Source organism: Halichoerus grypus, chromosome 3 (genome assembly GCF_964656455.1).
Source record: "Halichoerus grypus chromosome 3, mHalGry1.hap1.1, whole genome shotgun sequence".
NCBI lineage: Eukaryota > Metazoa > Chordata > Mammalia > Carnivora > Phocidae > Halichoerus > Halichoerus grypus.
This window is the reverse complement of record NC_135714.1, coordinates 85,672,957-85,696,795: the sequence shown is the minus strand read 5'-3', so window position 1 is coordinate 85,696,795 and position 23,839 is coordinate 85,672,957. Positions and strand designations below refer to the sequence as shown.

General features: G+C 35.7%; 1 long non-coding RNA gene across 1 annotated transcript in view; it reads right to left on the bottom strand.

The window, feature by feature from the left end:
* Positions 1 to 316: 316 nt before the first annotated feature.
* Positions 317 to 23,839, bottom strand: part of LOC144381262 (uncharacterized) — a 55,722-nt gene continuing 32,199 nt past the window's right edge. Inside the window, exons 3-4 of the long non-coding RNA XR_013446154.1 lie at positions 6,150 to 6,342; positions 317 to 443 (exon numbers count right to left, since the gene is read on the bottom strand). This is a non-coding gene — a long non-coding RNA (uncharacterized LOC144381262). The remainder of the gene's footprint in view (positions 444 to 6,149; positions 6,343 to 23,839) is intronic.

Here is a 23,839-nt window from a genome sequence, read left to right as displayed (position 1 = left end):
ATGGATTTTATCAGGAGAGGGATGTGATCAGGCTTGCGATTTTTGAAGACTAAGGTTTGATTGAGCAACTCTTCTTGAAGGAACACCACTAAAGCCTTTCCCATATCATTCCCCAAAAGTAATAAAGAAGAAAAATCAGTCAGCTTACTGGTTGTACCTATATTTGTACTCAATGTTTGTAATGAGACCAAATGTAACTGGGGTTCAGGGGTCATTACTGGAGACACGGTAGATGAATATTGAATACACATCATTTTGGTTACTCTTCTTTAAGGTCTGCTGTTTAATCTTTCTTTACTCTTCATAGCATTCTATCCATGAATACTTTTATACCTTTATCAAGCCAGTTAGCACTTCACGATGAAATGACTAAATTTCTGGTTCATTCACTGGTTGTGAATTAAAAATTTGAGAAGACAGTTGGTAGGACTCCTTTTTCTTTTCTGTGAAAAGATGGAAGAGAACAGGCCCATTAAATGCTATAATTATTTATAGAAAGCTAAAGAATTATTTGTTAGCATTGATTATATCACATGTGCATATATTCATTAAGAAGAAATGTTGGGAATTTTATAATGAAATTAGCAGTGTCTTGCTGTCTTCTGGCATATCATATAAACTAACCTGTTTTTTTTTTAAAATCTTCTTTTAGTTTTAGCCAATAGGTAAAAGTAAAGTATACAACTTGTATATCACATTTTTAAAGGGATTTTGTTGCCCTTTATTTCATCTCCTCATCCCACTATGGGCCAGATTGTGAACATGATGGTATAAAGACAGCATTGAAGCCTACACTTTAGAGGAGGAAGAGCATTACAAGGTAAAACGAACTTGGATCCCCAAGTGACCTCCTGGATTGGAGCCACCTACTTACCCTGGACCACATATGAAAAATAAATAAACTGTTTTATCTGAAGCATGGTATTTTGGTGGCTCTTTATTACATCAGTTTAGCATGTAACCTAACTATATATACATCCATCAAATTCAGTGGATTGTTATTTCCAAATAAGCAATGGTGTATGTGGTGTGTGTATGTGGTATGTGTGTGTGTGTGTGTGTGTGTGTGTGTGTGTGTAGCAGATTAGATGACCAAAAACTAAACAAAACCCAACTTGTCCTTTATTCTCATAATATGGAGGGATCACCCTCCATGGCAATGGCTGCAGGCTTTAGAATGCGTAAGAATTTCCTGGGAAGTTTATTTAAAAAGATAATTTCTGATTCTACTCCCAGAGATTCTCATCTACTCAGGCTGGAGTGTGGTCCTGGAGTCTACATTCTTAAACAAGCATTACAGATAACTATATACAAGTGGCCTGAGAAAGTTTATGTGTAGATTTGTCAACACTGTCCATAGAAAATTGTGTGTGCTTTATGAAAAGTAGGGATATGTAACAGAATAACAAGGGATGTTTCTAAATTGACAAGTTTTTAGCAGAAAAATTTGAATTTGATTACTAATTTATAAGTAATGATTTTACTCTTTTAAAATGAGTTTGGATTTAATTCTATCTAAGATATACACAGAACTTGAAACACGTAATTCTGTATGTTCTAAACATGATTGAAACATGTTAAAAGTACAAATATATAATGAATGATTGAATTATTGGAAGTGACTGAGAATTTGAAATTTATATCACAAAGATATAAAACAAGAGAGAGAATTTTTGCTGCAATATTCAGTTCCATATGTAGTAAATAAAGGTTCTAAACTTTAAATTAAGCAAATATAAATTGAAGGATGGAATGACAAACTTAGTATTTGTTTCTTGGGTATTTCCATAACTTTCTGAAGCAGCAAGAGGTAAGAAAGCAGATAAGAAAAAGGAAAGGAAATACTAAACTTAGTCTCCTGTCACTTCAAATCCTCAAGTCTAAAAAAGATTTAAGAAAAAATTTTATCTGATAATGCTTTGGAGGAAAACAAAAGCCAATCTGGGGAAAAGAAAAAAAAAAATAAAGCAAGCCCCCAAACTATGCTGTTAAACTCTTTCCCTCATTTCTAAAAAATTATGTGTCCTCTTCCTCTAAAATATATTTGCTGTGAAGAAAAAAGGGTCTATTTTTCAGCTGAGAACCTATTCCACTTCCTCAGAATGCAAGAAAAACATAAAAAGAGGAAAATTATGACCTAATGCCAATTTTTCTTCAAGGTAGCTATGTCCACTTCACGGTGGGAAGCAGCTGACGGAGGGAGGCCTGAGGGGCAGCAGAGCGGTATGTTTTCTTCCAGACAAGTGGCTTTAAACACTTCTCTCACTCAAAGGAGCCAACAAGTGGGCCTTCACATCTATGCAACTTAAAAGTAAAGAGGTGAAACTTTTCACGCTTTGATTTTTTTCGTGGGTTTTTGAATGGTTAAGCAGTTTGCCTGCAACGGACATTTAAAAATGCTCTCTTTGGGTGTTTTCATTCCAGTGGAAAGAATGCACTTTACACTCTGATATTAACATTATTAGTGAGTATAAACCTTTCTTTCCAAGAGACTCAAGAATTACTTTGTATAAACAGATTTCTAGAACCTGAAGTCTTATTTGATATAAATATAAATTTAAAAAGGAGCTACCAATCAACAGTATCAAATTTCTTGACAACCTGTTATATATCTGGACTCGGGTAAATTACTATTAGCTACTTTGCAATTATTACACTATTATCTACTTTGCAATGATCTACTTCGCAATCGCAAAGCAAAAATTGAGAGTTGGGTATTTACAAAAGGAAACTCTCAGTGTCATACCACTATGAGGAATAATTGTATAACATGATGTCAGTAATATGTGTCTGATGGAAGATTTTTAGGAAAAATAATTTTGAGAAAAGCAAGCCAGGTTTTGTTAGTGGATCTTTGTATGATTTTTGAATAAATGCTATTGATATAATTTTTTACTTTAAAATTAAGTAGCATAAAACAAGTGAAGGGGTTTAAGAGGTATAAGCTTCTAGTTATAAAATGAATAGTCATAGAGATGTATAATACAGCATCGGGGATATAGCCAATTAAAAATAAAAAAGTAAGTAGCATTTTTTCCCCATTCAATGTTGCCACCACATTATTACTTTCTGGTTGTGAAATCTCATGACTTCATTATCATTAGAAAAATCTGGAAAGCTCTGATGATATAATACTTGCCTTGGCTTCCCACTGGAGCCCTCCTGTGTCAAGATGCTAACCTTTACATATATTTTGGTTTGTTACTTACCTTCCATCCCAAAATGCTTCTGATTACAAGATCTCCTCCAGTGTTCTTTTTTGTCAATGATTGTCAACATTTTACTGAGGAAGAATGACCTAAAAACCTAGATCACTGAATTTTGTGGGTGACATTTTGCTTAATGATTGACTAAGAGATATTTGTGCCAACAATATTGGCAATATTTTGGGTAATTCATTAGACCCATTCTCAGAAGGAAAAAAAAAAAAAGAAAATACTCTCCTTGAGAGTATTTACTCAACAAGTTCATATCTTAACATGTTAAACTGTTTCTCTTTGAGCAGAAGCAGAACAGGATAAACATAGAGACTAACTTACTGTTTGACAGAGTTTGTTATTCAAAACCAGGCTTCTGTGGCCAATTCTAAGTGGCCGAGGTTTGGGGTAACCCTTTTGTGGTTTTACAAGTGATTGTCCTTAAAGTCTGAGTTTCTTAAGATGAATCCACATATGCATCAGTGAAGACCACAGCTTAAGAGTAACCTTCCCACTCCCCTTCTATTTTAACCAATACATAAATGTGAGTTTAGCCACAAGAAATTGACTGCACCCATAATGTCATGGTCCTCAGGACATCTGGCAACTATTTCAAAACATAGAGGGCGTTGGCTGGCATCAGGGAGACAAATGGTATTTAACTTTGAAAACTGATTTTGTCAGTGCTTTTGTTTCTGCTATGCCTCATGCAATCTCATTCAAACATGTTTTGCAAAAATGTTGTTACTACCATATTGATCTCTGAAAAAAGACAGGCACTTTACTTTTTAGAGTAAAAGATATTCTCATCACATTAGGTTAAGGTCAATTTATGAACCCCAAGTACTTTTTCATTTCAGCATAGATTTTTCCATCTGTCCTGTGGACAGCTACCATAGATAGGAAGAATATCTACAAAAGCAAATATTTCATTAAAAGGCCTGGAATTCCCTAGAGAAGGATAAATAATTAAATTTTCTTTGTTTCATAAAAATTCAAAATTATGATCACAGTTTATGACAAAAGAGACATTTATTTCCATAGGTCCAAAAGCATGTTCAGAAATTGTCCCCAAACAGCTTACATGAGGGATTATACTACATAATTGGATAGCCTTCTTTTCTTCCATAAAGGAGTAGAGTAAGTTTTCTTATTAAAAACATGTGCCAAAGATTTTTTAAATCCAGATCTATATATTACTTACCACTTAGAAAGATAATTCTGTATAATTCCCTTCCTAAAGTGGTTTAACAGCCCTTCTCAATCAAGATAAACCTTAGAAATCAAACATAAAGCTAACAAAGTCAATATCTATATTACATAATGGAACTTTTAATTTTATTTGTTTCTTACATTCTTTTTGAAAAAAGATATTTTGATCCATAAAATGTAAGACCTGTCAGGACTTCCAGGATTTTTATTCATGCTAGAATATTGTGTACGGAAGTCCTGGAACATGGGAAAATACTGGCATTTAACGTTTTTTAGATTGTTGCAACTTTTAAAAACCTAGCAACTTTTCCATAATGTTATTTTTTAAAATTGAACAGAAGGTATACCTCTGTTAGGGACTTCTATAATTACATTAAACAACTTTTAATTTAGCAAATTGCAATTAATTTTTCTGCTTATTAGTTTACCTTTTAGGTATACCACTCTATTATTTGATAGGTAGATATTCAGAATTGATCATTCCTGAAATAATATTCAGGAAATATAGCCCTTAACTCCATTAGAAAAATCTCAATAAAGGAACTGTGAGTCAATGAGGATCCCAGCTGGAAACAGAGGACATACTCAAATACGCCCTTTGAGAAGGGCCTTTGAGAAGGTTTTAATAAAGAGATATTATAGATGTTTGTAGAAGACTTAATGGAAATCACAAAGGAGAGCACTTTTATAACCCTTAAACTTGAAGGGGCAAGATGAGGGAATGGTTACTAGAACCCAAAAGGGGAGCAATGTATTAAGTAAGCCACCTTTAGAGAAGCTATGACCTTGGGTAAAGGACAAAAACAATCTGAGATGACCTCACAGGGAAGGAGTCAGGGAAGAAATATCCCAAATTTACTCTACACCTTCTTTCTGATCCATTGCCAGGGATCCCAGTGGGCTAAACTGTACTGTTTTTGTGGTAGCCTGGTCGCAGATGGCTACTGAGCACTTGAAATGTGGTTATAAGTGTAAAACATGCACCAAATTTTGAAACCTTAGGACTAAAAAGAATGTAAAACATCACATTAATAATTTTACATTAATTAAAAATAGAAAGGGCAATATTTTAGACATATATTCAATGTATATATTATTAAATATTAACTTACATTACTAAATATATATTTATTATATGTAACAGATAAATAATATATGATTTTAATACTAATTTTACCTGTTTTTAAATTTTAAAATATACTGCTAGAAAATATAAAATATTTAGAAAATTATTAAAATTAAAAAATATATTTCTGCATTATCATACAATAGCAGATTATATTATATCATATACCACATATATCATATCATTTTTCTTGGAGAGCACTGGATAAACTCACCAGAAGTAAGGGGATATAGGAGTCTGTTGATGGAGTTAATTAGAGGCCAGCCTCCTATAGCAGAAAGTAAGATGGAGAGGGATGGAAAATGGACTTGGAGGGGCCAACAAAAATATCTGGCTTAGGCTGTTAATAAAGAAAATTATCGTAAAAAGATTGCCTTAAGTGAGAGGATATGTTTCTTGACGATTTCTATAGTTGGCCTGTGGAATAATTTGTTAGCATATTTGTTCCGACATTCCACATTAATGAAGACTAACATTTTTTTTTAAAAGCAGCACTGGGAGTGAACCAAGTACTCAGCTGACTCCTTTAGAACTTTAAGTTTTAACTTTTATGCATTTTCCAAGTTGTTTAATCTTAAATATAATTTGAAATTCATATTATGGAAAGATCTTACTTAGGTCTTTAAAAGATAGCTACAGCGGGGCGCCTGGGTGGCTCAGTGGATTAGGCATGGGACTCTTGATTTCAGCTCAGGTCATGATCTCGGGGTTGTGAGATCCAGCCCCGCCTCAGGCTCTGCCATCCATGGAGCCTGCTTAGAATTCTCACTCCCTCTGCCGTCTGTAGCACATGCGCACTCTCTCTCTCTCTAAAAAAAATAGAAATAAAAAAGTTAAAAGACAGGTACAGCAATCTTGACAAATAGAAGACATAACAAAAAAACCCCACAGTTTTTTAGGCTGGTGTTTTGATGAAAACATTTGATAAAAATTTAATCAAATATTTGATAAAAGTTTAGATAAAAAAGATTTGATAAAAAAATCTTGTTGAAAAACCTTTGTTTAATTTTAGGCATTTATTTGTTTGTTCAACAAATATTAAGTGTGAGCACTTTTTACATTCACCCATTGAACTTATAGTCTAATATTAGAAGAAAGATATTTTGCAAGTAATCAAGCACATAAATAATATTAACTTTATAGTTTTATATATTGGGAAGGAAGAATCATAGGTTCATATATAAACAATGACTGGTGTGACTTTTTAGATTATTTTTTTAAATTAGAATGGCAGATAAGTTTTCTATTGCTGTGCAACAAATTACCATAAACATAGCCATTTTAAACATCACCCATTAATTATCTTATGACTCTGTAGGTGGGAAATCTGGCACAGTGTGACTCCATCCTGCTTAGGGTCTCAGAAGGCTGAAATCAAGGTGTTGACTAGGATTTGGTCCCATCCAAAGGTTCTGTGGAAGAATACATTCCCAAACTCCGTGCTGTTATTGGCAGAATTCAGTTCTTTGCAGTTGTAAGACTATGGTCCTTGTTTCCCTGCAGGCTGTCAGCCGGGGCAATGCTTGCCTCCCACATTCTTTGACTTCATCCATCTTCACATCAGCATCAGCATGTGAAATCCTTCTCATGCTTTGAATCTCTGATTTCTGCTAACAGCCAGGGAAAATTATCTATTTTTAAAAGGCTCATGTGATTAGGTCAGGTCTATCCTGTTAATCTTCCCAATTTAAAGTCAACAGATTGGGGACCTTGCTTTCATCTCCAAAATCCTTTCACAGCAGGCGCTGGATTAATGTTTGACTAACTGGGAGAAGGTATGCATATATACCAGGGCCAGGAACCTTGAGGGGCCATCTTAGAATTCTGCCTACCACACATAGTTAGAAAGGAAAAAGCCTCTCTGAGTTTTCATTTGAACCAAGAACTGAATGATGTGAAAAAAATAGTCATAAGAAGATCTGAGGTGTTGGGGGGGGGGATGGGGGGGTGGGCATTATGGCCAGAGAGAATAGCAAAAGTCAAAATCCTGAGCCAAGGCAGAGATTTACACATTCAAGGAGCAGAAAGAGGCCAGTAGGACAAGCCTGTGGTGTGGAGAAGTGTAAAGAGATGAGGTCAGAAAAGTAAGCAGCCTTGAGACCAAGGGAAGGAATTTAGAATTTATTCTAATTGCAATAAGAAGCTATCGAAGGGTTTATGTGAGTTAGGGGCATTTTCAAATGACTAAAGGAGATCTCTTCTTTCTGTAGTGCCTCCTCCAAAATGCATACTTGGCCAAATTCTGGTATATGAATTCTTTCCTGGTGTCTCCAAACTTTTCCTCATGATCTACCATACAGAAATCACATTCTTGGCTCTTTTTGTAATGAGTACAAGACTTATATTTGAAATCCTTTTCATTGAATTTATTTTTATAGTTTTGAGCACCATGATACACTACTGTTATAGTTTTATAAAGTGGAGGGGATAAAAATAAACAAATATTGTAGAGAGAACATTAAAATTAAAGTCTTTAATTTCCTGATTATGTAGTCTTTGATTGAAATTAAGAAGTTCAGTCCAGGGGCGACTGGATGGCTCAGTCGTTAAGCGTCTGCCTTCAGCTGAGGTCATGATCCCAGGGTCCTGGGATTGAGCCCCGCATTGGGCTCCTTGCTCTGCAGGGAGCCTGCTTTTCCTTCTGCCTGCTGCTCACCCTGCTTGTGCGCACTCTCTCTCTCTGTATCAAATAAATAAAGAAAATCTTAAAAAAAAGTTCAGTCTAATTAATACTAGAAAGACTATTTTTAAAAATCTTTTATATAAACTGGTGAGAATGAATGAGATTTTCTCTTGCATGAGAAATGAATATGCTTTGTCTACATTTTGAAATTCATTGATGTAAGAGGCTACTTTATTTGACTTTTGCCACTTGGGTAATTTTCATGTTCCTTTCTGCACCCAGTGTTCTGGATCATCTGCATAGCATACCAAAAGCCCTGATATTTGAGATGATGTACATTTCAAGTTGGCAATTCCTCAAAAAATTATAAAGGGGATACAATTTCAAAAACTCTGGAAGTCTCTGGACGCACTCAGATCATCAAGTTCTAGAAGTAAATAATGGTTATCTACATATATCTATTATGCAGATGCTGATTTTAAGTATTTGAGTTCACCAAAGAAGTTTACATAGTGGACAACATTTTAGGGCCTTATACTTTTTATACTTCTCAAAATTTCTACTCTCTTCCTGTTTGTCTAGGCTCCACCCCTTGTTGACATTCCTCATGTATCTTCTTGACCCATCTTCTGCCTCCTTTACTGTCACACAATCTTAATCACCATATTATGCCTTTATACAATCTTTCAAGTGATCTGACATATCTAGAAAAATCTCGTCTATAGCTCTACTCTTAAGCCAAAGGCCTGCTCTGGGCAAAAATAGGAAAAATTATCCTTCATGGCTCTTTAATCTTTCCTTTAAGTCTTCCTTGACTTCTTTTCAGCACCTCTGCTCTATCAAGTATCCATAGATCTCAGACTTCTCTTCCAATGTTAAACCCCTGCAGCTGGATTATATTGGAAACTTCTCATGTGTATTAAAGTTTAAGCAATTGATGAGTAGTTCCATGTGTGCAGGCAGTGTCTGCATTTTAATATGGAATAATTGGTTAATTCAAAGGTCTGAGGATTTAGTCATGAACTGTTCAGAACAATGAGGTTAGGTGCCAACCATGGTCAATGTTCCTATGAACTGCCTGCTCAGGAAAGCAGCGCCAGGCTCTTTATGCATTCTTTGTGCAAAGTCAAGACACTGATATGACCAAAGTGGGTACCTGGCCAACTAAAGCCCACCCATAAAAATGCCAATAACCTATAAGACTGATTGGTACAAAAGGTTCTGCCCAAAAACCAGGCCAATTAACCTATTTCCTTCCAAAGTTTTGTCTGTAGATTTGGGGGAAAATTTCCCATAAAGAGTGCAAGAGCAGGATGAGCGGGCCAGTCAGGAAAAACAAAGATGCCATAGGAGAAAGACCATAAAGCAATAAGAGAGAAAATAATGGGATCCCCTTTAAATGTACTGAAAGACTCTTACTAAGTTCATAGAACAATAAAAATATAAAGCTAAAAAAATTGAAAGAAGTCTTTATGGAAGATTTCTTCAAAAATTTGTGAATACCTACCATTTGCATCAACATGGATGGAACTGGATGGAATTATGCTAAGTGAAATAAGTCAAGCAGAGAAAGACAGTTATCATATGATTTCTCTTATATGTGGAACATAAGGAATAGCACAGAGGACCATAGGGGAAGAGAGGGAAAACTGAAGGGGGAGAAATCAGAGAGGGAGATGAACTATGAGAGACTATGGACTCCGGGAAACAATCTGCAGGTTTCAGAGGGGAGGGGGAGAGGGGTGATGGGTGTTAAGGAGGGTACGTGTTGTGATGAGCACTGGGTATCATATGCAACTAATGAATCATTGAACTCTACGTCAGAAACTAATGACGTACTATACAGTGGCTAACTGAACATAATAAATAAATAAATAAATAAATAAATAAATAAAATGAAAAAAAATTGTGCAGAAGAGAAAAAACGGACATCTGGTCTGATAGTATGAAATGTAATAGGAGTGAATATGTGTTGAAGAGGGGATATTATAAGGATTAGATATTTATTTTATTGTGGTCCATTAATTGAGTGAGAGTAGGTGTCATACATATGAGTAAATTCTTTTCTGATCTATCTGAAATAACAAGGGCTTTTGACAATACATGCTGTTTTTACATTTCATGGGCTAAAAGTATATTGAGAATGCGTATAGCATATGTCTCAGGAAACTGGGCAGAGTAGCGGACAGAGTGGGGCAGGAGACATAGGCAAAGGCCAAACTAGCAGTGACCTAGGGTGAAAGAGATAGCCCTGTTAATTTGTGGGAAATAAAACCCAAGGCACTTGAAGACATGAGAAAACTCACATTAGGGCTAGAAGACTTCTATCTTTGCCTTTTTTTTTTCCTTTTTAATATAATTCTAAGACCGGTTAAGAAACTTATGCAAAGTTTCATAATTACTTGGGTACAGCCATACCATATATGCAAGTAATATTTTGGACCTTCCAAACATCACCTCTGGTTCTGTCACCATTTATGAGATCACGTCCCTTGTGTTTCCTTTTAAGGCAGGCTTTTGATGTTAATTTTAAAAGGACTTCACTTGTTTTAAGTCAGGTTTTCTCAGACTTGAATGTGACGATTCTGATTTTGTAGTTCTCACAAGCTGCTACGTTGATGATGTTAGTCTGTGGGCCACGCTTTGAATAGCAAGAAATTAGGTTACTGGGATCTCAAAACTTATCCTAAAATACCAGTGGAAATCACCAGGAAATTAATATTAGGTATAAATGCCAAATGAATTCTATTTCCCCAGGTTATTTATTTATTGAAGAAATATTTATCAAGATCTTCTAGGAGGAGAAAAGATGAAATATTTTACTGTCATTTCTATTATTATAATAAAACAAATCACCAAATTTACTTAGAAGTCACTTTTTTTTTAAGATTTTATTTATTTATTTGACAGAGAGAGACAGCTAGAGAGGGAACACAAGCGGGGGGGGTGGGAGAGGGAGAAGCAGAGCCCAATGCGGGGCTCGATCCCAGGACCCTGGACCTGAGCCGAAGGCAGACGCTTAACCAACTGAGCCACCCAGGCGCCCTAGAAGTCACTTTTGATATGCTCAGTCAGAGTTGCTTTTAAATGCACTTTGGACATAGATTATATATATTGAAAGAATAGACTTTTCCAATTATATATATTGAAAGAAGAGTCTTTTCCAAGAATAGACTCTCACTCCATCAGTATATTGTTCATGTTTCTCAAATTTAGTAATACTTCTGGAGAATACTTTCAGTGAAATGTGCCTCCAAAATAAAATATTTCACCAATAAAACAAGTGGCAAAACATGTTTACTTTTAGTCCACAGGGGAAGCCCAGCTTATAGCATATGGTATTTGAACTTGTTAAATGTGCACAGAATGCTTTGTGTGACCCTTATGCTAGGATTGCTGATTTGCTTCCACAGCTGCCCCATGTGGTCTTTTGCAACATAACCCAAGTCAGGTTGACGTGCTAAAGAACTAACATTGCCAAGTGCCAACCAGAGAGAGCTAGCTGAATTATTCGGTACTGTCTTTCCTCATTGCAAGGGCAACAACTGCAGCATTTATTAACTCAACGCCATACTTTATAATTACCGTGGGAGCTACATCAAATGTCTAATTGTACCTGACAGCAAGAGGGTGAACTTTGCTGAGTCTGGAAACTCTCTCAACACATTTTTAGGAGGTTCAGCTTTCCAACCATCAGTTGGTGGCTTCGAGAGTAAAACAAACTAGCAGTCATGCTGTTGCAACAGTGATTGCCCCAGCCTGTTCTTTCGGTTAATTAAGTGTTGAAAGCTCAAGACCTGTTATTGGTGGAACTACCAAGAACCAAAAGAATACTACTTGCTGGAGAAAGTCCTTAGGATTTACACAATCATGCTATCAGAACTGTATTTTGTGTGCACTTACTAGTTCATAATGTATTTATTCGCGGACATCTTCTGATCACAGAAGTGTAAGCTACTTGTGAGCAAAGATAGTGCCACCTGTTTCCACTGGGCTGGTATACAGCCTCGTCCACTAGAAGTGCTCCGGATTGCTTGGTGAATAATAACAGGATGCAGTCTGCATTCATGTCTTCTTTATCAGCATCAGATTTTCTCTGCTTATTCCAAAGAGGTTTTCTTAGCCTTCTCCTTGCTTTCCTGATAATAGCTGGATTAGATATTAGACGAGCCCCTCAACGCAGTTTGGATGAGTCCCATTATTACACAATTGACTTTTCTAGAAAAACAAAAAAGTGCAGATTATCTACAGTATCTGAATATCTTCCCGGATAGTCCAAACCCTGAGGGTTGGTTTGGCGACTATAGTAGGAGGCACTGAGAAATGAATTCCTGCCTGCACTGGTTTCAGAAGGACCAAAATTTACTCTTCAGTTTCCCCTCAAGCACATATATTCTGTGGGACTCAAGAAATAATGTATCTGGTTATAAGTTTGCAAAGTTTTTCCTGAAAAATCTCCCACACACCTATTATTATGTTACTTAACATAATATCTTATATGGTGATGGAACTAGGGCACTGAAGATGTCTTCAAGGAGTATTGCCATGAATATTCTGGCTATAATGGAAATGATTCTAATTATAGAACAAAGCCCTACAGTATCAAAGATGTGCCTTATTCTGACCACCCCTAGACCCAATTACATGCTATATAAAAATGGCAGATTAAAGAGAACCAACAGCAATACCTCATGCTCACCCAGTATCATTCCATGCCAGGCATTGTGCTAAGAACTTTATATGCATCAACTTATTTGATAGCACTATAAAGTATATATAATTTTTGTGCCACTTTAGAGATGAGGAAATGGAGGTACAGAGAGATATTAAGAAATTTACCCAGGGGGTGCCTGGGCAACTCAGTTGGTTAAGTGTCTGCCTTCAGCTCAGGTCATGATCTCAGGGTCCTGCTCAGTGGGAAGCCTACTTCTCCCTTTCCACACCCCCTGCTTGTGCTCTCTCTCTCTTGCTATCTCTCTCTCAAATAAATAAATAAAATCTTAAAAAAAAAAAAAAAGAAATTTACCCAGGGATATTCATCTAGTATGGACAAAGGGATTCAAACCCAGATTTACCTAATTCTAGAGCCCTCATTCTTATCCCTAGTGTACGGTTTCTCTTCTAAACCAAGTTTCCTCTAAATGACAAATAGAAATGGAATTGTTGCCGGTTCTAAAATCACACTGTAAATGTGAGAATCTAAAGTAAATGCTCTCACCAAATTGGCATAAAGAGTTTATTTAATCTTGTAAATATTGTTTTCATGTCTTGAAAAGATGGTTTTATAGCAGAATAGGCTGAGGAATAGTGGGGATTTAACATATTTTTCACACAGTCTGTAGCAGAGGTGAAGAGAGAATTTTTATTTATTGATACCCCAAAAGATACATTCAATATGATAGACTTGGCTACACACATGCCACATCCTATTTAGAGAGCAACTAAAAGAATTAAATTAAAAGAATTAACTCTGATTCCCATCCTGATTTTAGTCTAACAAATTAACTTTTCCTTGTGCTTCATAACTTTACATGGTTGAATCATAATGCAGATATAATTTTTAATTCTACATACTGTGCTTAGCACTATATATTAGCATTTTCTTTTTTTCTTGTATAGTCTTATGATTTACAAAATGTTTTATGTATTTAATGTTGGTGTGCATTATATAAACATTTTATTTTTCTTGAGATTTTTCTTCCCCCCCTCCTTTTCTTCTATTACAAGTATCTGAAATGACTATCTTATTATATATAGTTCACTTCTTCCTTCCTTCCTTCCTTCCTTCCTTCCTTCCTTCCTTCCTTCCTTCCTTCCTTCCTTTCTTCTGTCTCCCTTACTCCTTCTCTTTTTCTCTGTCTTGTTAAGATAAATTGTGGAAAGTGATTAAAGAAAAAGAAGATTTTTCAACTCTTGAAACTTGGCCAAATTATTTACCAAAAATGTACCAACTTTTGCTAAAATTAGTAATATATGTATCATTTCTTTTCATCTTTACCAGAATTGTTCATTATAATTTTAAATGGTAGAATGCTTCTTTAATAGCAAAAATTCCACCTTTTTGGGAGAGTTCCATTTAAAGCTTTTCATCTTTTACATTTTTAGAGAAGTTAATCTTTTGATTATTAAAAAATGCTCAATATAGTTCTCTTTCTAGAGGTAGACTACCAAAATCAGATTATTCTCTGCCATCCACATCTTCCCAAGATATATGAGACATATGGCAATCTTTGTCAAATTATCCCTCCCGTTTGTCCACTGGACCATTACACTGCTACCTTAGTCTAGGAAAAGAAATTCTCTTGGGCTACCTGTTTTTTGTTTGTTTTTTTTTTCACCATAAGCTGAATTTTCATTTAGAGGTTCCCATTTTCTGTCTCTTGATGTTACCCAATAGATACCACAAGGTAACTGGTGGTAGAGAACTCTTGTGGCTCTAATTATAAGAAGAAACTAACCTCCAAAGAACCTGGTGTTTTTATGTGAAGAGCTAATCAGCAACTAGTACTGATTTGGTTTCACACATTCTCCCTTTGATGAAGCTAGGGGAGGAGGGTGATGGACAAGGGTGGATGGCTGAAAACTCACTTTTTGGAAACAGTATGACAACTTATTTACTCAAAGTTTATGTGTGAATAATGTTTTTTTTTAATTTTGAGAAACTTTTTTAATTTTGAAAAATATCAAAACTGCAGTCAAATTACAAGAATAAAACAATGAAGACTTGTAGATTCTTAATCTACATTCACTAATTGTCAATATTTTGCCGCATTTACTGTGTCTCCTTTTCTTTATATTACATTTTTCTCCCAAGTCAGTTGAGAGTAAGATGCACGTTATCATGTTACTTATCCCTCAATACTTTAGCATATATATCCTAATAATAAGACATTCTCCTACTCAACCACAATATTATTATCACTCTCAGAAAATTTACCATTGACACAATACTACTGTCTATATATAGTCCATATCTAAATTTCTCCTATTGTCCCAATGCCTTACAACTTTTCTTAAAAAAATTGGGATTCTATCAAAGATCATCTATTTTCTTTAGTCTACTTTAATCTAGAACAGTTTCTCAGTCTTTTATTTTTTTAAAATCTTTCATGACATTGACATTTTTGAAGGTTCTTAGACTTATCCTCACCATCTTTTTGAAATATGGAAGATGTCTTTTTGATTGTCATATCAATCTACTTTTGAAATAATTTCTCTCTATATGTTTCTTTTATGTCTCTGCCCCCACGCCCCACCCACTGCCATCCCCATATCTCTCCCCTTTATTTATTTAGAAAGTCCCTTTCTTCTTTTTCAACAGTTTTGGGGATTTTTTTTTTTTTTTGGTTTACTTTTATTTTTTTCTTAACCAACTTTCCTCCTACCCTATAGGCACTCATCTGTTTCCTTGAGATAATGCTATTTTTGTCATTGGTATGGTATTACTCATCTTTCTGACTCTTTAGCATCTCTCTTTAAGACTATGTGCTCCCTGCAGAGACAAACATTTTGTTTTACAAATATTTTCTAAAGTGTAATTTAAATTCTCCTTTAAGACTTATACTTGCTTTGTCAATTTCCCAGCTCTCTCTCCTTTATGTAGATCTTAACTGAAGTCTTCATTTTCTGAGTTGCCCTAATCTATAAGTTTACTTTTATTAAAATTAAGTTCATTTAAAGGATAGTAACCTATCCTTGACCCTTTGGTAGAGAAATGCTTTTTGGCACATTTCTGGTTCAACATTCATGAGATTTCTGTCTATTTTAGTTAACACAAACCTTGGATTTAAAGTTTAAAGGAAGCAAAATGAGCTTATACCTCTGCAAACATACCTGTTGAAAAATGGCTATTATAAAATGGCATTCCGGTTATTTCAAGACAATCTGATCAAATGCATCTTAGTAGAGAGAATGAAAGATCTGGAGGGACCTTAGAGATAATGAATTTACAACCCTCAGTTTTCAGATGAGGAAACGCAGAACGCAAATCATTTAAGTTTACAATTGGTTCGTTGCAGAAACAGCCACTATATCCCGATTCTCAGTTCAAAATGATTTCTTTTGCTCTCATGGTGCTTCAATTTAATATTATCCTAAACATAATATTCAGATATATAACAGAAATCGTTGCAAAGCACTTGGAAAAGTATGATAAACTGTCAAGAGGGCCAGTCATAGCTTCTTTAGCTGTGTCTTCTGATTGCTTTAAAAATATAGTTTTGCTTTAGAGATGGATGTAAACCAAGAAACGGAGTCTTAACCATAGATAACAAACTGATGGTTACCAGAGGGAGGTGAGTAGGAGATGGGTTAACTATGTGATGGGGATTAAGGAGTGTGCACTTGTTGTAATGAACACAGGTAATGTATGGAAGTGTTGAATCAGTATATTGTACACCCGAAACTAATATTACACTGTATGTTAACTAACTGGAATATAAATAAAAACTTAAAAAAATATATAGTCTTGCTTTGATGGCTATGGCTACAGACCTAACATTTATTGAGTTATTGCTTTGTATCAGATACTGTTCTAGGTATTTGACATCCATCCATTCATTCAGTCTTTACAATATCCCCCACAGTTGGCATATTATTATCCTCCTTGTTTACAAAGGCAAAAATGGAGGCACAGAAAACTGGAGTAACTTGTGTAAGGTTATTTATTGATTGTGTCAGAATGGGCTGCAAACTCATTCAGTATGTTTCCAGGGTTATGCACATAATCATTATGATATATTGCCTCTCTTGGTCTTAAGAGCTTCAAACACAAATGCGATTCATTCTCTTTCACAGAAGTAGAAACTGAGGCATAAATATGTTTGAATGATTTATTGATTTTTACCCAGTCAATGAGATGCCAATAGCTATCCAAAACTACCTTTGCCTTAAGTTGGAATTTTCCCAATTATCACAAAACTGCTGTATTCTCCATTCTAAGAGGATTGCTGGTGAGACCCAACAGGAATTTTATTTACAGTTACATTGATTTATCACATTGTTTCTTCTTGCCAATATGATTTGACAAGATGGCTATCTGTAGTTTATGTTCTATCATCTCTGATAATGGAATTGCTTCTTTTCCTATTCAGAACTAATCCATTTGTATCTGCAGGAGACCAGATATTTATAACTAACTAATGCTCTCCTTTTAAATATAAAAAAAAATCACTAACTCTGTATTTATGATTAATCATTTTCATTCAACTGTTATCTATAAAATATTTTTTAAGTGTTATTAAGAATAGACACAAATACGGTCAATAACTAAGTGATTAATTGATAATTGACTTTTTGGCAAAGAGTATGATACATGAACTAAATTGTCAATTGGAGTTGACCTAACAGTGGGATAAATTTTGAACTGATGACCTAACTCCTCAATGTTTCAGACATCTCTGGAAAGATGAACTTTAGGATATTGTACTTGATAAATAATGTACTACACCACAGTGACCCTCTATTAAATGTAAGGCTAGTAGGAAATGATACTTAAAAAGTTGGAAGACTTGGACTGAATTTCACGAGGTTGTGCTTCTGTCTGCCCCTTTCTCAGTGTTGGCTAAGAGATGAAGAATACTTCAAATTGAGAAGAGGGATAAGGCCTCTTGAGAATTGCTCAGGACTGAAGCCTTAAGGCTTACCTTGAGCTAGGTTTGGCCTTAATACATAATTTCTCCAGACAATCTGGAGAATGGAAATGGTCACTAACACCTTGGAATGACAATTTATACAAAAATTACTGGAGTCAAAAAAAAAAAAAAGATCACTGGAATCTCCAAAAAAATTCCTCCTACTTTTTTTTGGGGGGTGCAGCATACAGAGCAGGTAATTATAGTTAGGCCAGCATGTAAGTCAGCCAAAGCCTTATTTTAAGAACACATCTTGCTTAAAAAATGAAGTGTAAAAGTCTAACTCAGGAAGAATATATGGCTGAGTAAGTTTCTAGGGAAAAGACTTGGATAGAAAGAGGAGGAGAGGATAATAGGAGAGGGGAATGCCAAATATAACCTTTTTTTGGTCTTCTAGATGCTACATAAGATTCCAGAATCTTACACCTCATGTCCATCATAACACAAATTCTATAGGGGAACTTATGTATGAAGTAGACATGTAAGGCAATGGTGTTGAGAGGATTTATTGTTGAAGAGCATCAAAATGTGAATTTGTGGTTTGTGGCAAAGGCCGGGGATGCACCCTAATACAAGTACTAAGCAGTTCACTAAATTCAAATAAACTGTGGTTTCAAGCTGTCAGGAATTGTTTTTCAAGGGAAAGGTGATAAAGGAGAAAGCGGTAAAAACCTCTGTTAGGAAAAGGTAGATGAAGGCCAATGGTTTATGTTTAAAGGGTGACATACGCTATATTATGGGTCTTATCAGTGGGGTCCCTGGAACATTGGGGAAAATGGCTACTGCGTTAAAGGCTTTATATTTTAGTTTTAGAAAGGAAAATTAGGATTGAGATAGAAAAAGTGAATGAAAACTCTAAATGTGAAGCAGTTTTATATAAAATAGCATTAACTTTTTAAAAAAATTATAAACAAAAATTTCATAAACTTAGGTTGATATGTGTCAGTTATGGGTTTGGATAACATGTATTCTCTGCTGCACACCTTGATGATTCTTGACTTATAAATGACACACATATACATATGTTTGTTGTCATGGGAACCATCTTCCTGGCATACCATGAAAACTGTTTTTCCTCTGGTCCCTACCTTTGGAGTTCTCAGTGGCTTAGGACTCCAGTAACTTGAAATGTAGTACTCAACATTTGGATGGTCTAGATTTTCAACCGCATGATTTATTTTTTTATTTTTTTACTTTTATTTATTTTTTTGTCTTTTTTAAATTGTATTATGTTATGTTAATCACCATACATTACATCATTAGTTTTTGATGTAGTGTTCCATGATTCATTGTTTGCGTAAAACACCCAGTACTCCATTCAATATATGCCCTCTTTAATACCCATCACCAGGCTAACCCATCCCCCCACCCCCTCCCCTCTAGAACCCTTAGTTTGTTTCTCAGAGTCCATAGTCTCTCATGGTTCATCTCCCCCTCCGATTCCCCCCCCTTCATTTCTCCCTTCCTACTATCTTCTTTTTTTTTAACATATAATGCATTATTTGTTTCAGAGGTACAGGTCTGTGATTCAATACTCTTACACAATTCACAGTGCTCACCATAGCACATAATCTCCCCAATGTCTATCACCCAGCCACCCCATCCCTCCCACCCCCCACCACTCCAGCAACCCTCAGTTTGTTTCCTGAGATTAAGAATTCCTCATATCAGTGAGATCATATGATACATGTCTTTCTCTGATTGACTTTTTTCACTCAGCATAATACCCTCCAGTTCCAACCACGTTGTTGTAAATGGCAAGATTTCATTCCTTTTGATGGCTGCATAATATTCCATTATATATATATATATATATATATATATATATATATGATGTGGTATGTATATATATATATATATGGTATGTATATATATATATATATATATGGTATGTGTGTATATATATATATATATATATACATACCACATCTTCTTTATCCATTCTTCTGTTGATGGACATTTTGGCTCTTTCCATAGTTTGGCTATTGTGGACATTGCTACTATAAACATCGGGGTGCAAGTACCCCTTCGGATCACTACATTTGTATCTTTGGGGTAAATACCCAGTAGTACAATTGCTGGGTCGTAGGGCAGCTCTATTTTCAACTTTTTGAGGAACCTCCATACTGTTTTCCAGAGTGGCTGCACCAGCTTGCATTCCCACCAACAGTGTAGGAGGGTTCCCCTTTCTCCGCATCCTCGCAAACATCTGTCGTTTCCTGACTTGTTAATTTTAGCCATTCTGACTGGTGTGTGGTGGTATCTCATTGAGGTTTTGATTTGGATTTCCTTGATGCCGAGCGATGTTGAGCATTTTTTCATGTGTCTGTTGGCCATTTGGATGTCTTCTTTGGAAATATGTCTGTTCATGTCTTTTGCCCATTTCTTCATTGGGTCATTTGTTCTTTGGGTGTTGAGTTTGATAAGTTCTTTATAGATTTTGGATACTAGCCCTTTATCTGATATGTCATTTGCAAATATCTTCTCCCATTCTGTTGGTTATCTTTTAGTTTTGTTGACTGTTTCCTTTGCTGTGCAAAAGCTTTTTATCTTGATGAAGTCCCAATAGTTCATTTTTGCCCTTGCTTCCCTTGCCTTTGGCAATGTTTCTAGGAAGAAGTTGCTGCGGCTGAGGTCGAAGAGGTTGCTGCCTGTATTCTCCTTTAGGATTTTGATGGACTCCTGTCTCACATTGAGGTCTTTCAACCATTTGGAGTCTATTTTTGTGTGTGGTGTAAGGAAATGGTCCAGTTTCATTCTTCTGCATGTGGCTGTCCAATTTTCCCAACACCATTTGTTGAAGAGACTGTCTTTTTTTCCATTGGACATTCTTTCCTGCTTTGTCAAAGATTAGTTGACCCTAGAGTTGAGGGTCCATTTCTGGGCTCTCTATTCTGTTCCATTGATCTATGTGTCTGTTTTTGTGCCAGTACCATACTGTCATGATGATGACAGCTTTGTAATAGAGCTTGAAGTCCAGAATTATGATGCCGCCAGCTTGGCTTTTCTTTTTCAACATTCCTCTGGCTATTCGGGGTCTTGTCTGGTTCCATACAAATTTTAGGATTATTTTTTCCATTTCTTTGAAAAAAGTGGGTGGTATTTTGATAGGGATTGCTTTGAATATGTAGATTGCTCTAGGTAGCATTGACATCTTCACAATATTTGTTCTTCCAATCCATGAGCATGGAACGTTTTTCCATTTCTTTGTGTCTTCCTCAATTTCTTTCATGGGTATTTTATAGTTTTCTGAGTACAGATTCTTTGCCTCTTTGGTTAGATTTATTCCTAGGTATCTTATGGTTTTGGGTGCAATTGTAAATGGGATCGACTCCTTAATTTCTCTTTCTTCTGTCTTATTGGTGTATAGGAATGCCACTGATTTCTGTGCATTGATCTTATATCCCGCCACTTTACTCAATTCCTGTATGAGTACTAGCAGTTTTGGGATGGAGTCTTTTGGGTTTTCCACATAAAGTATCATATCATCTGCAAAGAGTGAGATTTTGACTTCTTCTTTGCTGATTCGGATGCCTTTTATTTCTTGTTGTCTGATTGTTGTGGCTAGGACTTCTAATACCATGTTGAATAGCAGTGGTGATAGTGGACATCCCTGCCGCATTCCTGACCTCAGGGGGAAAGCTCTCAGTTTTTCCCCATTGAGAATGATATTCGCTGTGGGTTTTTCATAGATGGCTTTTATGATATTGAGGTATGTACCCTCTATCCCTATACTCTGAAGAGTTTTGATCAAGAAAGGATGCTGTACTTTGTCAAATGCTTTTTCTGCATCTATTGAGAGGATCATATGATTCTTGTTCTTTCTTTTATTAATGTATTGTATCACATTGATTGATTTGTGGATGTTGAACAAGCCCAGGATAAATCCCACTTGGTTGTGGTGAATATCCTTTTAATGTACTTTTGGATCCTACTGGCTAGTATTTGGTGAGAATTTTTGTATCCATGTTCATCAAGGATATTGGTCTGTAATTCTCCTTTTTGATGGGGTCTTTGTCTGGTTTTGGGATCAAGGTAATGGTGGTCTCATAAAACAAGTTTGGAAGTTTTCCTTCCATTTCTATTTTTTGGCACAGTTTCAGAAGAATAGGTATTAATTCTTCTTGAAATGTTTGGTAGAATTCCCCTGGGAAGCCATCTGGCCCTGGGCTTTTGTTTGTTGGGAGATTTTTGATTACTGCTTCAATTTCCTTAGTGGTTATAGGTCTGTTCAGGTTTTCTATTTCTTCGTGGTTCAGTTTGGTAGTTTACACATCTAGTAATGCATCCATTTCTTCCAGATTATCTAATTTGCTGGCATATAGTTGCTCATAATATGTTCTTATAATTGTTTGTATTTCTTTGGTGTCAGTTGTGATCTCTCCTCTTTCATTCATGATTTTATTTATCTGGGTCCTTTCTCTTTTCTTTTTGATAAGTCTGGCCAGGGGTTTATCAATCTTATTAATTCTTTCAAAGAACCAGCTCCTAGTTTCGTTGATCTGTTCTACTGTTCTTTTGGTTTCCATTTCATTGATTTCTGCTCTGATCTTTATTATTTCTCTTCTCCTGCTGGGTTTAGGCTTTATTTGCTGTTCTTTCTCCAGCTCCTTTAGGTGTAGGGTTAGGTTGTGTGTTTGAGACCTTTCTTATTTTTTGAGAAAGGTTTGTATTGCTATCTACTTTCCTCTTAGGACTGCCTTTGCTGCATCCCAAAGATTTTGAACAGTTGTGTTTTCATTTTCATTGGTTTCCATGAATTTTTTAATTCTTCTTTAATTTCCTGGTTGACCGATTCATTCTTTAGCAGAATGTTCTTTAGCCTTCATGTATTTGAGTTCTTTCCAACTTTCCTCTTGTGATTGAGTTCTAGTTTCAAAGAACTGTGGTCTGAAAATATGCAAGGCATGATCCCAATCTTTTGGTACCGGTTGAGATTTGATTTGTGACCTAGGATGTGATCTATTCTGGAGAATGTTCCATGGGCACTAGAGAAGAATGTGTATTCTGTTGCTTTGGGATGGAATGTTCTGAATATATCTGTGAAGTCCATTTAGTCCAGTGTGTCATTTAAAGTCTTTATTTCCTTGTTAATCTTTTGCTTAGATGATATGTCCGTTTCAGTGAGGGGGGTGTTAAAGTTCCCCACTATTATTGTATTGTTGTCGATGTGTTTCTTTGCTTTTGTTATTAATTGCCTTATATAATTGGCTGCTCCCATGTTAGGGGCATAGATATTTACAGTTGTTAGATCTTCTTGTTGGATAGACCCTTCAAGTATGATATAGTGTCCTTCCTCATCTCTTATTATAGTCTTTGGTTTAAAATCTAATTTGTCTGATATAAGGATTGCCACCCCAGCTTTCTTTGGGTGTCCATTAGCATGGTAAATGGTTTTCCACCCCCTCACTTTCAATCTGGAGGTGTCTTTGGCTCTAAAATGAGTCTCTTGCAGACAGCATATCAATGGGTCTTGTTTTTTTTATGCAATCTGATAGCCTGTGTCTTTTGATTGGGGCATTTAGCCCATTTACATTCAGGGTAACTATTGAAAGATAGGAATTTAGTGCCATGTATTTCCTGTAAGGTGACTGTTACTGTATATTGTCTGTGTTCCTTTCTGGTCTATGTTCCTCTTAGGCTCTCTCTTTGCTTAGAGGACCCCTTTCAATATTTCTTGTAGGGCTGGTTTCGTGTTTACAAATTCCTTTAGTTTTTGTTTGTCCTGGAAGCTTTTTATTTCTCTTTCTATTTTCAATGACAGCCTAGCTGGATATAGTATTCTTGGCTGCATATTTTTCTCATTTAGTGCTCTGAATATATCATGCCAGCTGTTTCTGGCCTGCCAGGTCTCTGTGGATAGGTCTGTTGCCAATCTAATGTTTCTACCATTATAGGTTACAGATCTCTTGTCCCGAGCTGCTTTCAGGATTTTCTCTTTGTCTCTGAGACTCGCAAGTTTTACTATTAGATGTTGGGGTGTTGACCTATTTTTATTTATTTTGAGGGGGGGTTCTCTGTGCCTCCTGGATTTTGATGCCTGTTTCCT